General features: G+C 32.5%; 1 protein-coding gene across 1 annotated transcript in view; it reads right to left on the bottom strand.

The window, feature by feature from the left end:
• Window positions 1-11,151, bottom strand: part of Erbb4 (erb-b2 receptor tyrosine kinase 4) — a 1,078,513-nt gene that overhangs the window by 567,262 nt on the left and 500,100 nt on the right. The gene's annotated exons all lie outside the window — the stretch shown is intronic.

Below are 11,151 nucleotides of genomic sequence, written 5' to 3'. Positions count from 1 at the left end.
TCTGTATATTCCCCCATAAACTCCATTTGTTATCTCGTCTTTCTTAGACACTACCTCCATTATGTTCAGAGTAACTTTATTTGTAATATTCAGAACCTGGAAACAATATATATGTCACTCTACTGAGGAATGGATAAAGAAGATGTGGTACATTTACACAATAGAGTATTATTTGGCTGTTAAAAACAAGGACATCAAGATATTTGAAAGAAAATAGATGGAACTAGGAAAAAATCTACTGAGTGAGGAAACCTAGATTGATAAAGGCAAAAAATATTATGTATTCATTCATAGGTGGATGTTAGCTGTAAAATAAAGGATAACTATGCTACAATTCACAGACCCAGAAAGGGTCATTTATTGATAACAAATGTCACAGAAAATAGCAACAACCATGAAAGATATATGAACATTTTGATCCATAAATCAATCTTTAAAGTTACAGAATCCATGGCATGGATATTTTAATATCTTAACTGCAAAAAGAAAATATAGGCATTTGATTCAAAGAATTAGATTTTTCAGGTTAATTAAAACTGCAAAGACAAGTGTTTAGGTCATTGATAAGCAACAAATTGCTTAATTTATTTAGATGTGTAAAATAAACAAAGATAGAATCTGCAGCAAAAATGAAAACCAGGGAAGTTATAAACACAGTTCTGTATGTTAATTATCTGTAATAGGTTGATGATCCTAACTACTACTGTGTAAAATATCAATATGTTGTTAATAGATAGTGCACATTGACATAGAAAATGGCTTAGTTGTTGTCATTGCTATAATAAAATACCTGGGAACTTTATACATCTCTTGGTCATGGTTTAGGGTCAAAGACGTTCAGAAAGATGTCACTTTAATTTCTGGCAAGGGATTGTTCATTTTTTCAAAGACAGAATATAATCTCCTCCAGCATCTATTGGATGTCACTAACTAAATCAAACAGAGAGAGTAGTCAAGACTTAACACTTATTATTGGTCCCAGTGCTCTTATGACTTCAAGTTTGGTATTTCAGCATATTAATGAAAGGAAATAGCTGTATCCAGATGATATCAGTAATAATCTGAAATAATTAAAAGTTTAAGAGTGTCCTTAAAATAGAATATCATGTTCTCTACATGACAAAAGTATATCATATAACAATATATATATATATATATATATTTATCAAAAGTCTAATATTCCTTCTTGATTAGCAACATTACAGTAACTCTGTGTACTGTGCCTTTGATTATATTATAAGTTATTTAAGATACGGATGTGACCCTTACTTAATATCATGATCTCAATGGGTAGTGATTTGATTGGATGAAGAAGAAAGTTAATAGAACACAATACAAATAAAAATTAATGTAAATAATATAGATTATATGTATATACAAACACTAAATGTGCATATTTAAGTATAATTATACAAAACAACTGTCCTGTAACACTTAAAGTGTCCCTGTTTTCCTGCTATATGACAATTATATTTTCAGAAAGTTCTAAAATATAATTATAGGTCACGAATGTGCTCACTGATAATTAAATTCTAACTAAGAAGAATTTACCAATGTCAGAAAAGTTAGTGTGTTAATTCATAATATATGCATATTTATTTATGCAGGTGTTTGTACTGACAAAATATTCATATTTGTCTAAAAATGATAGAGTGTAATACTTTAAAACAAGGGAGGTTGGAGGGCTTTTATATTTTTATTATATATTCCTTTAAGTGATTGAGTTTTGGAACTTTAATGTTTTGGAGAACACAGTAAATTCATGCCTAAAAACAAGAAAATGTCGAAAATCCCTTTCCAGAGCTACTCTAGTAGAACACTTTTAAACATTATGTCATAGATGAAATCAACCAGCTCAACATGTATACATGTGCTCACAGGAGGACTGCAGGGAAGAAATTACTCTGATACAGCACTCTCAATATTAAGTGAGCGATTTTAGCATCAACATCCGATGAGACTACAGCCTCATATCTGTGATGAAACAAAAATAAGTAAATGAAATAATTTTACAATGGCTTATTACTCCTCAGCGTTCAAAATATAAACAAAGCTTATTGCAAGTGACTCAATTTGAAATCATAAGACAGCCTTAACCAGCACTTTCTAGAGAAAAGGGTGAAAGTCATAGTGAAGCTCTAATACCATACATTTTGAAACGTTTTAACTGAGAGAGATCTCTTTAATCATTATGGCTATAAGACAATGGCTCTAAGAATAGCACACCTCTCTGAGGAGAGGATGGTGGGTGGGGTGGGGTATTCAAGTAGAGGGAAGTGGAGGAGAAGAGGGAGTGGGAGCTGGATTGGTAGGAATTGGTATGTAAAACGAAAAAAAAAAGATAGTTTATTTTCTTTAAAAATAAATAAATTTTAAAAAATTATTTTGGGTATAATAGACTGAATATTTCCCCTGACCTGCAACAAAGTATCTATGTCTGTTCAGACCCTTGGGACATCACCTACATAGAAGAGAAGGTCTTTGAATTTCTAATTAGTGATGATGAAGCCATCTTCAATTATGGTGAGCGAATACAGTGGTTTATCTTCACATAAATGAGAACATATTCATACAAGAGAAAAGTTCACTAATTGAAGTAATGAGCAGAGAATAAAGAGATAAACCCACAAACCAAGGGATGTGAAGGATTTTTAACTTCTGTATGTACTGGGAGCAAGGCGGGAGCAAGCATCCTATGAACACACAAAGGGAATCTGCCCTGCTCAGTACCTGATTTTAGACTTCTAAGTTCTACAAATATGAGACAAGATATTCCTATTGTAATGCTACACCTTCTGTAGTGCTTTCTTGAGGCTTTATGAAATTAATACACCATGTCTTTCTACCATGTGTAGAAAATCTCACAATATGGGAAAAATAATTTATTCAAGATCACATAACTAATTATTGTCAGAATTAATATTAAATGTCATTGCCTACCAAGTGGTTCTTTATTAGACTTTTGATTGATTAGACTCATTGGAGCTGAGAGTATATTGAAAATACACAAGAGGAAGAATTGCATTATAATCCATTTATTTTCACATTGTGTTAAATAATTTTAACTTATTTCTTGAAATGTAGATTAGACATTGGTCAAGAGGAGTCTAAAGCTGTTTTTTCCTGAATTTCTCATCACCTCAGAATCTCTTTCAGAAAAAAAAATGTGGTGGCTATTTGGCTAAATTAAACAATTGTAAACTTGCAATGTATATGTGTAAAGATTATATGACTGCAGGCTGATTTATTTCTGACATTATTTTTTTAACTGACTTCAGCTAAACATTTACAATTGATGACCCTTGGTCAAGTAAGTCTTTAGTCTTCAAATAAACTGTGGTATAAAGGAATGATACTTTATACTAAACTACTGATTTGACAAAACTCAGGAGAAGTCAATATTTTATGAAATACTGAGACAAATACAAATACTAAACCATGATAATACTTACAACTATAGAAGTGGAGAAATCTATCATCCATGGTTGTTTTAAATATCAAAGCTTTTGTTAATTAAGCTTTACTAAATAAATCGAGAGCCTTAAAATACACAGAGAAATTTTACCTGGCTTTGGATCAAGTCAATTTTTTCTAGTTTATTGAAATCACATGAAGGCGGCCTTCCTCATTTTTACCTAACTGTTCTTAGCCACTTTTATCTTCCAAGTTGTTTAAGATAAGACAGAATCAGATAGAAAATTTGTAATTCTTCCCAATTTATTTCCTATATATAATAATTTATACTCATAAGATATATGGGTAGGTAGATGATCAGTTTAAAGTCAAAAATAATTTTTGAGAACATCAATAAAAACTAACTTGAAATTTAAGATATATTTTAAGTAAGTGTTTAATAACTTGGACATTTAGTGACTTTGATTATTGTGATTTTTATCAGTTTAGACTCTACCACTGAAGTTGAGAATCTCAAATGTCATGAACTCCGGTGTCTTCACATTTCTTTCTCACGTGTCATTACAAACTTCTTGACTTACAATTTTAAATATGTGATCATTTTAGAGAAAATACAGTATCGTTATAATGGTTTTTGGATACATTTACTTGGGATTTTATCATTAGACTCAGTTAAAGATTTGACTTAAGAGAGCAAGAAAGGCCACACTGATTTTCAAAGTGGTTGCACAAGTTTGCATTCCCACCAGCAATGAATGAGTGCTTCCCTTACTCCACATTCTCTCCAGCAAAGGCTATCATTGGTGTTTTTGATTTTAGCCATTCTGACAGGTCTAAGATGGTATCTCAAAGTTGTTCTGATTTGCATTTCCCTGATTTTTAAGGAGGTTGAGCATGACCTTAAGCATCTTTTGGCCATTTGAACTTCTTCTGTTGAGAATTCTCTGTTCAGTGCCCCAATTTTTAATTGGGTTAATTAGCATTTTAAAGTCTAGCTTCTTGAATCTTTTATATATTTTGGAGATCAGACCTTTGTCTGTTGCGGGGTTGGTGAAGATCTTCTCCCATTCAGTAGGATACCTTTTTGTCTTAACGACAGTGTCCTTATATGGTAGGCACTCTCTCATTTGTGGACTGTAGCCACAAATGGACTTGGCCAACCCTTTCTTCTTCTAGCAATGCAAACTATACTGTATATTGTTATTTCCTTTACAAAGTGGCTGGCTTTCTATTCCTATTCCTTTCTTCCTTCTCAACAGAGCTATATCCATAACAGAAGTATTTCCAGATTGTTATTTGTATGAAGTTGCAAAGTATAGACAAGTTTTATCATCTGTTCAACTTTAAGTAGTATGGGCTTCTAGGAAAATGTTTATGTACTGGAGTGTTGGTAAGTCATTACTATATCTTCACGTAAGAAGGAACCAACATAGTCTCTAATCTAGCAAATGTTATTAAATATTATGCTTTAGAAGATACTTTCTATTTCATAATAAGCTCTATTTTGTGCCACTTTTAAAACTCTAAAATCCAAAATTATATTTATTGAATTTTACAACTACCAAGGTTTAAGACAGCAGTTGCCAGCCTTTGTTATCATATAGATCCACTCTGTATTTTAATGAATCATTTGTTATTTGTAAAATCTCTAAAATAAATCATATTTATATAGTATTTCTTCCATTTAATCAATGAGTATAGTCATTAACTTTTATGATGCCATGTTATTAAATTATACTCTGCACTGAAATTCCTCCACCAACAACAATTATATTTTATATTCCACCATCAGGAGAGACCAAATACAGTGGTCATCCAGTACATGATAAACTAATTCCCTGAGACATACCAGTCATCAAGGAATGGGCGATTTAATGGCATTGCATTCTTTGCTAATGAAAGTGACTGTTGCTGTTGCTGGGTGTGGTGGTGTATTCTTGCAATGCAGAAAGATCAAAAGTTCCAGATTTTCATTTACTACATAACAAATCTGAGGTCAATCAGAGAATCAAAGCAAGATCCTGTCTCCAAAATAAAACCGAATGAATAAGTAAATAAATACAGAAACTGGATTCATTGAGTGTAATTAATAATGTGATGATAAAGGGGTACTGGGCTCGCTTTCATGACTCCACCCAGGTTATATTTAAATGTCTTATTCAGAATGAACTCCCATTCATTTCACTGTTGTGAATTCACTGAATGAAGCTAGTTCAAAATAGAATCATTCATCTCTAAGCTTGAATACACCACCATATTCATAATAACAGTAATCCACAAGTAATTATGACTAAGCCATAAATGAAAATATGAAGAAAACCCCAACGTGGATGCTCAAGAACCCTTCCCCACTAATTCTTTTACAAGTAAAATGAATTTATCATATTATTTACAATCAGAAATCTGTCAGCTACTAAATGATTGGTAGGAATTTGGATAAATGTTGAGTAAGAAATTGTGAAAGTGGATTTTTTGCATGGGTGGCAAATTTCATAATGTTTTAGAAATTTATATTGCATTTTATATTTAAAATCCACTTTAAAAAATTTCCCTAGTACTTACAAAGTTTAGGGCTGTGGGAGTTATTGGCAGCCTCAATATATTTGTGCATACTGTTAGCATTTTATTTACTTATAACAGAGCAATAAACATGTCCCTAGAATGTTTTCTTAATATTCAAACAATTTGAAATAACTGTGCATCTTTTACTAGTCCAAAAAGGAGATCTTGGGTGGTTAGTAAGCCTATAAAATTGTCTAGGACTCTGGAGACAATAACCAAAAATGTAATAGAGACAAATATGAAATAAAATTAGTATAAAAGAAAGGAAGATAAGGATTGATCTTGTAACACTTTACTAGATCAATTCAGCTTCCACCAAGTGGTTCAATGTTTTGATACTCAGCTGGTTATAGTCATGGTATCTAAAGATGAATAGGACACTAACAAATACAACAAAAACATTCCATCATTTTCCTGGGTATTCAAGCACAGTGAAAGTTCATACATACAGATCATGCCCCAAAGAAAGATCATTTTGGTGGTGTCAGACATTGCTAATTTTAAAATGTAGAAATGTAAGATACAATAATATGAAAGTCAATATTTCCCCTGTATTTTAAAGGTCATTTCTAGAGGAAAGTGGACCCTGCCCCCAAGTAGTCACCAACAAGAAGAAGGTGGGGGTGGGAAAAAAGAAAATTAGGAAGAGGGAGAAAAAAGGGAGTTACAGAGTGAGGGAGGAGAGGATAAAAGGAAGATCCTAGTGAGAAACAGAACTACTGAATTTCAGTGGTGCATTAAAAAATTACATTCATTATGTTTGTTACAAATTAAGAATGCTCACTTAGATATTTACAGCTTAGAGGCTTATGTATTCTCATCTAATATTTTTAAGTACTTGTAAGTAATGAGCAAAGCTGGGAAGTTATATAAGCATATTGTCTCAGAGTTTGCATAGCAGTACACCACTGAATTAATTTTTTATATGGTCAAGCATATATATATTTACAGCTTAAAAATTTCCACATCTAGAAATGCATAATAACTAAACATGATTCAATATGTACCTGTGTAGTCTTCAGGTAAGCATAGGATTTGATTTGGAAACTACTTCTTTGATGATGCAAAACAAACATAATATTTTTTTATCCAAATAACCATGTTTCTTTGGTCAATATTTCTGAACAGGTACATGTGACTTGATTTCTGTCTGGCAGTTCCTATCTTTTCCTATCTTCTAGGTGTAAAATTCAGACCTATGAAGCTTCTGTGTCACAAAGCATATTCTAGACAGCCGCATGGCTATCACATCGTAGAGAGGAAATTTAGCCAAATTCTGGAACTCATCCAGAAAAGGAAGCAATAATGCAAACAGAGACTCTATTAACAGGAAGCAAAGAAATACTACAGTAAACAACACACACCTTTCGTGGACCTCCTAAAATTGTGTGTCCATTTCTGGATAATTGAATTCCTGTGCCTAGGATGAAGGAGGTACCAGACTTCTAGGCCAGATGTCTGGGAATTCTCTAACATGAGCACTGCAAGCACTAATGGACCACAGCCACCATCCCTGCAGAGCACATTGTGCCACTACACAATGGAACAAAATCTGAGAACAGGTCAAGTAGTCATTTCCCTTGTTCTCATCTAAGGAGATCACTTAGTTCTTAGTGTTTTCTAGATTCGATGTCAGGTCAGAAAAAATACTTTATATCATCTTACGTAAATTTTAAAAGAATATCAGATATATTTTTATAGGTAGGAGTATATACAGTCTAATAATGTATTAGACATATAATGTGCATGTATATGTAATATATGGGACTTATAATATGTAAATATAGAGGTCACAAATCCACGTTAAACTTGTGCTCCTCCTCTACCAACCACCTAACTCCTGTGACTACATGTGTTTGACACTATGTTCAGCTACCAATTTTTTCATTATAAATGCATTATCTCTCACTGACCTTCTATTCACTGCCCATAGAATGTAAATTCAAATTTAGCATCAATCATTAGCTAGATTTAACATATTTTAAGGTGCTTCCATTTTTTATCCTCAACTCTAGATTCTGTCTTCCTCAAATCATGCAAAACCATTGAGTGTCTGATAGTTACTAAGTGTGCTGTGCTTGTCCATTGTCTTTTTTGTAAGACTGCCTATATCTCAGACACAGTCCTGACTTTATACCATCTTAAACATCACTTTCTGAGACCAAATCCCTCACATCACAGTTGCAATGTTACCTCATCCAGCTGCTGAGCCCTGACTGAGAGAACCATCAGGAGACTCTACAATAGTCCTAGCGCATCTCTATACTTGGACAGAGAGTGCTGTTGGGTGAGATACACAGAAATGAAGGGAAAGAGCATTGTATATATAGCTAGGTAAACATAGGTCAATAATCCATAGAAGAATGTTCCAAAAGATCAGCTATTTGGGATTATGATGCATTAGGTCTCATATACTATATTTGCCTTGTCATCCGAACAGTTAATTTAATTGGACATGAATGATCCTAAACATGGTTGTCAAGTAAAAGCACACATTTTTTACCTTTGGATAATATCAAGGTTGATTCTTCTTACTATTATTTGTATTATTTTTTGCTGTTATTATTATTTTTATTATTTAAATCCAAAATTCTAAATATCACTTGAAAATTAACATGCCATAGATGTATTTTAGTTTAGTTCTCTCAATTTTGCCATTAGCATTTAAGATTCCATACCTTTTTTATAAATTTAAAAATTGGTTAATTCAAATTTCTTCTTGTGATTAAAACCTCAAATTATCTTATTTTTTTAATGCTCACCTGTATTTAGTATAGATTGGGTTCTCATACTACCTAATTCCCAAAATTTAACAAAGAAATAGGTAAGTCTCTTTCTCTCATTGAAAGCTGAAAGTGCACAAGGCATTTGTTTGGCTATTACTTTTTTCATTTGTATTGGTGTCTTAAATTCATTCATGTCTGTGCACCAAGTGCATACCCACTTATAGAAGCCAGAGGACGTCATTACAACCACTGGACCTCCTGGAACAGGGATTATATGTGGTTGTGTGCCACGTTGAGAGTGTTGGGAATCAAATCTTGGTTCTCTGCAAGAACAAGTACTCTTCAGCTCTGGGCCATCTCTCAACGCATCACGGAATATTTGTAACAGCAAAAAAAGTTACCTATTTTTCCTGGTCACGCCTACTGGGGATATATTACCATAACTTAATTGAGTAGGGAAATCCCATTAGAAATTGAAAGCACCCACTGTTAAAGTCTAATTAAGATTTTCCCTTAGGTATGAGCATATATCCTCAGTGAAAAAAGGTATTACAATATTTGTTTAAGTGTGTCGGGTTTTAACAAATATTTTTTTCAGATATTAATGATATTAACCTTATATGTGCAGTTCTCATTCAGGCCTTAATTTTGCGATCTCTTTTGTGATTCGTTTGTATAGTGAAAGATATTCCTTTTCACATGGTTGTTCGAGCTGTCTGAGGGTTCTCTTACAGTGTCTATGTGTGAGACAAGAGTTTCCCTGGGGCCACTGTTATGGTCATACTTGCTTAGCTTTAATTAATCACGACTAGAAACATAAAGACTTCACTGCCACTAGGATGGACTTTGCATCCCAAAGAGACAAAAGGAGGTTTCAGCTGCTTTTGTGTCATGTGTAGTCACTTTTGATTAAGCAGCAGATGTTATTACAAGTGCTAAAAATCTCTGCTGTCTCTTTGAATCTGCTGTAACTAGGTGAAAGATGACAATGGCAAGAGAAACAGACGGTCTGAATATACAGCCTCATCAGCCAAACATGGCAAAATTAGTTAAGTGTGAAGTTAAAATCAGTTAGTTTTCTCATTTGGAGACATATGCAATCAATTTCAAAATAAGTAAGCACTATTGAGAAGTTATTCCTCAGGATACAAGAAAATTATTTTTAACTAAAGAATTATTTCCTGAAAACTTAGTTAAAAAAGGAATTTGAATTGCTATGTGTTGGTGTATAGCCAAGTATATTCCTTGTTGGAATAGTATATACAACAGTGACCAAAGACTTTGCCAACATCTAGATCAATATATTTCATGCATTTATTATTTTTACTTACACTTCATGGAAATATTTGCTTATCATTATTATTACTTATTAATTATTCATGGAGTTTTCAATAAATAATGCATTAATTTTAGTTATTATTTATCATTATTAAATATTACTAATTATTTACGGAAATTTATTGTAATAAAATGTTAATTTTAGGGAAAGTTGGTTAGCAACCACTCTACTGCCAGCATCTTCTTTTTCTTCCAATGCAATGTTTTTCATTGCTTAAGAGTTTCACAAACTGCACTCTAAGTGAAACATAATGTATTTACTGAGTGCTAGGAAAACATCCTGTTGCCTATCTATGTTAACTATATTAAAACTTACCACAAAAAGACAAGAATACGCAATCCAATGCATTTTGGAAAACATGCTAAATTAGTATATTGGTCATTTCACATATCCTACAACGTCACAGACTCCTGTACATGTGTTCACGCATAGTCACATGCTTCAATATCTGATGAGAGGCAGAATGTAGCATGCAGAGCTTAAAATTATGTAAGTATTGCAAATTTGGTTTCCACTAGAAAATAGTCTTGACCAGAAATCAGTATGAAATATGGTACATAATTATGTATTTGGAATGCAGGAGACAATTTTGCTTACTTGGTCAAAGTGTGATATGACACTCATTTTTGGAGATCTCAATTTCATATCTCTAGCTATAACAAATGGGATTAATTTTTTGGGAAATAGGGTATAATTATTATTTCTCAGGGTACTCGTGTTGATTAAATGAAATAAATATGTATAACTTTTTATAGTGTAATATACTTTCTATTGCTATGAATTTTAGAAAGCATTTTGAGTAATTATTATGTTTAATTGTTTTTTAACTGAAAGGGCAACAAAATTTAAATAATTCTAGATATGGACAAGATAACATTTATTTAATATTGTACTAAATTTCTTAAAATTTATTTATTGAAATTTTATTTGTTAGTATTCTGTGTGTTGCCTTTGTGTGTTATGTGTGTGTGCAAATGCGCACAATATATATGTATGGTCACACAGCCTTAATACATGAGGAAATGAGAGGGAAAACTTTGTGGAGCCGGAACTTACACCTTTACGTGGGTTCTAATAATTAGTTTAGGATCTCCATGCTTGTGTGACAGA

The sequence above is a fragment of the Chionomys nivalis genome, chromosome 2, assembly GCF_950005125.1.
Source record: "Chionomys nivalis chromosome 2, mChiNiv1.1, whole genome shotgun sequence".
NCBI lineage: Eukaryota > Metazoa > Chordata > Mammalia > Rodentia > Cricetidae > Chionomys > Chionomys nivalis.
Note: the sequence above shows the minus strand (reverse complement) of the source record. Positions and strands in the feature narration are given on the sequence as shown.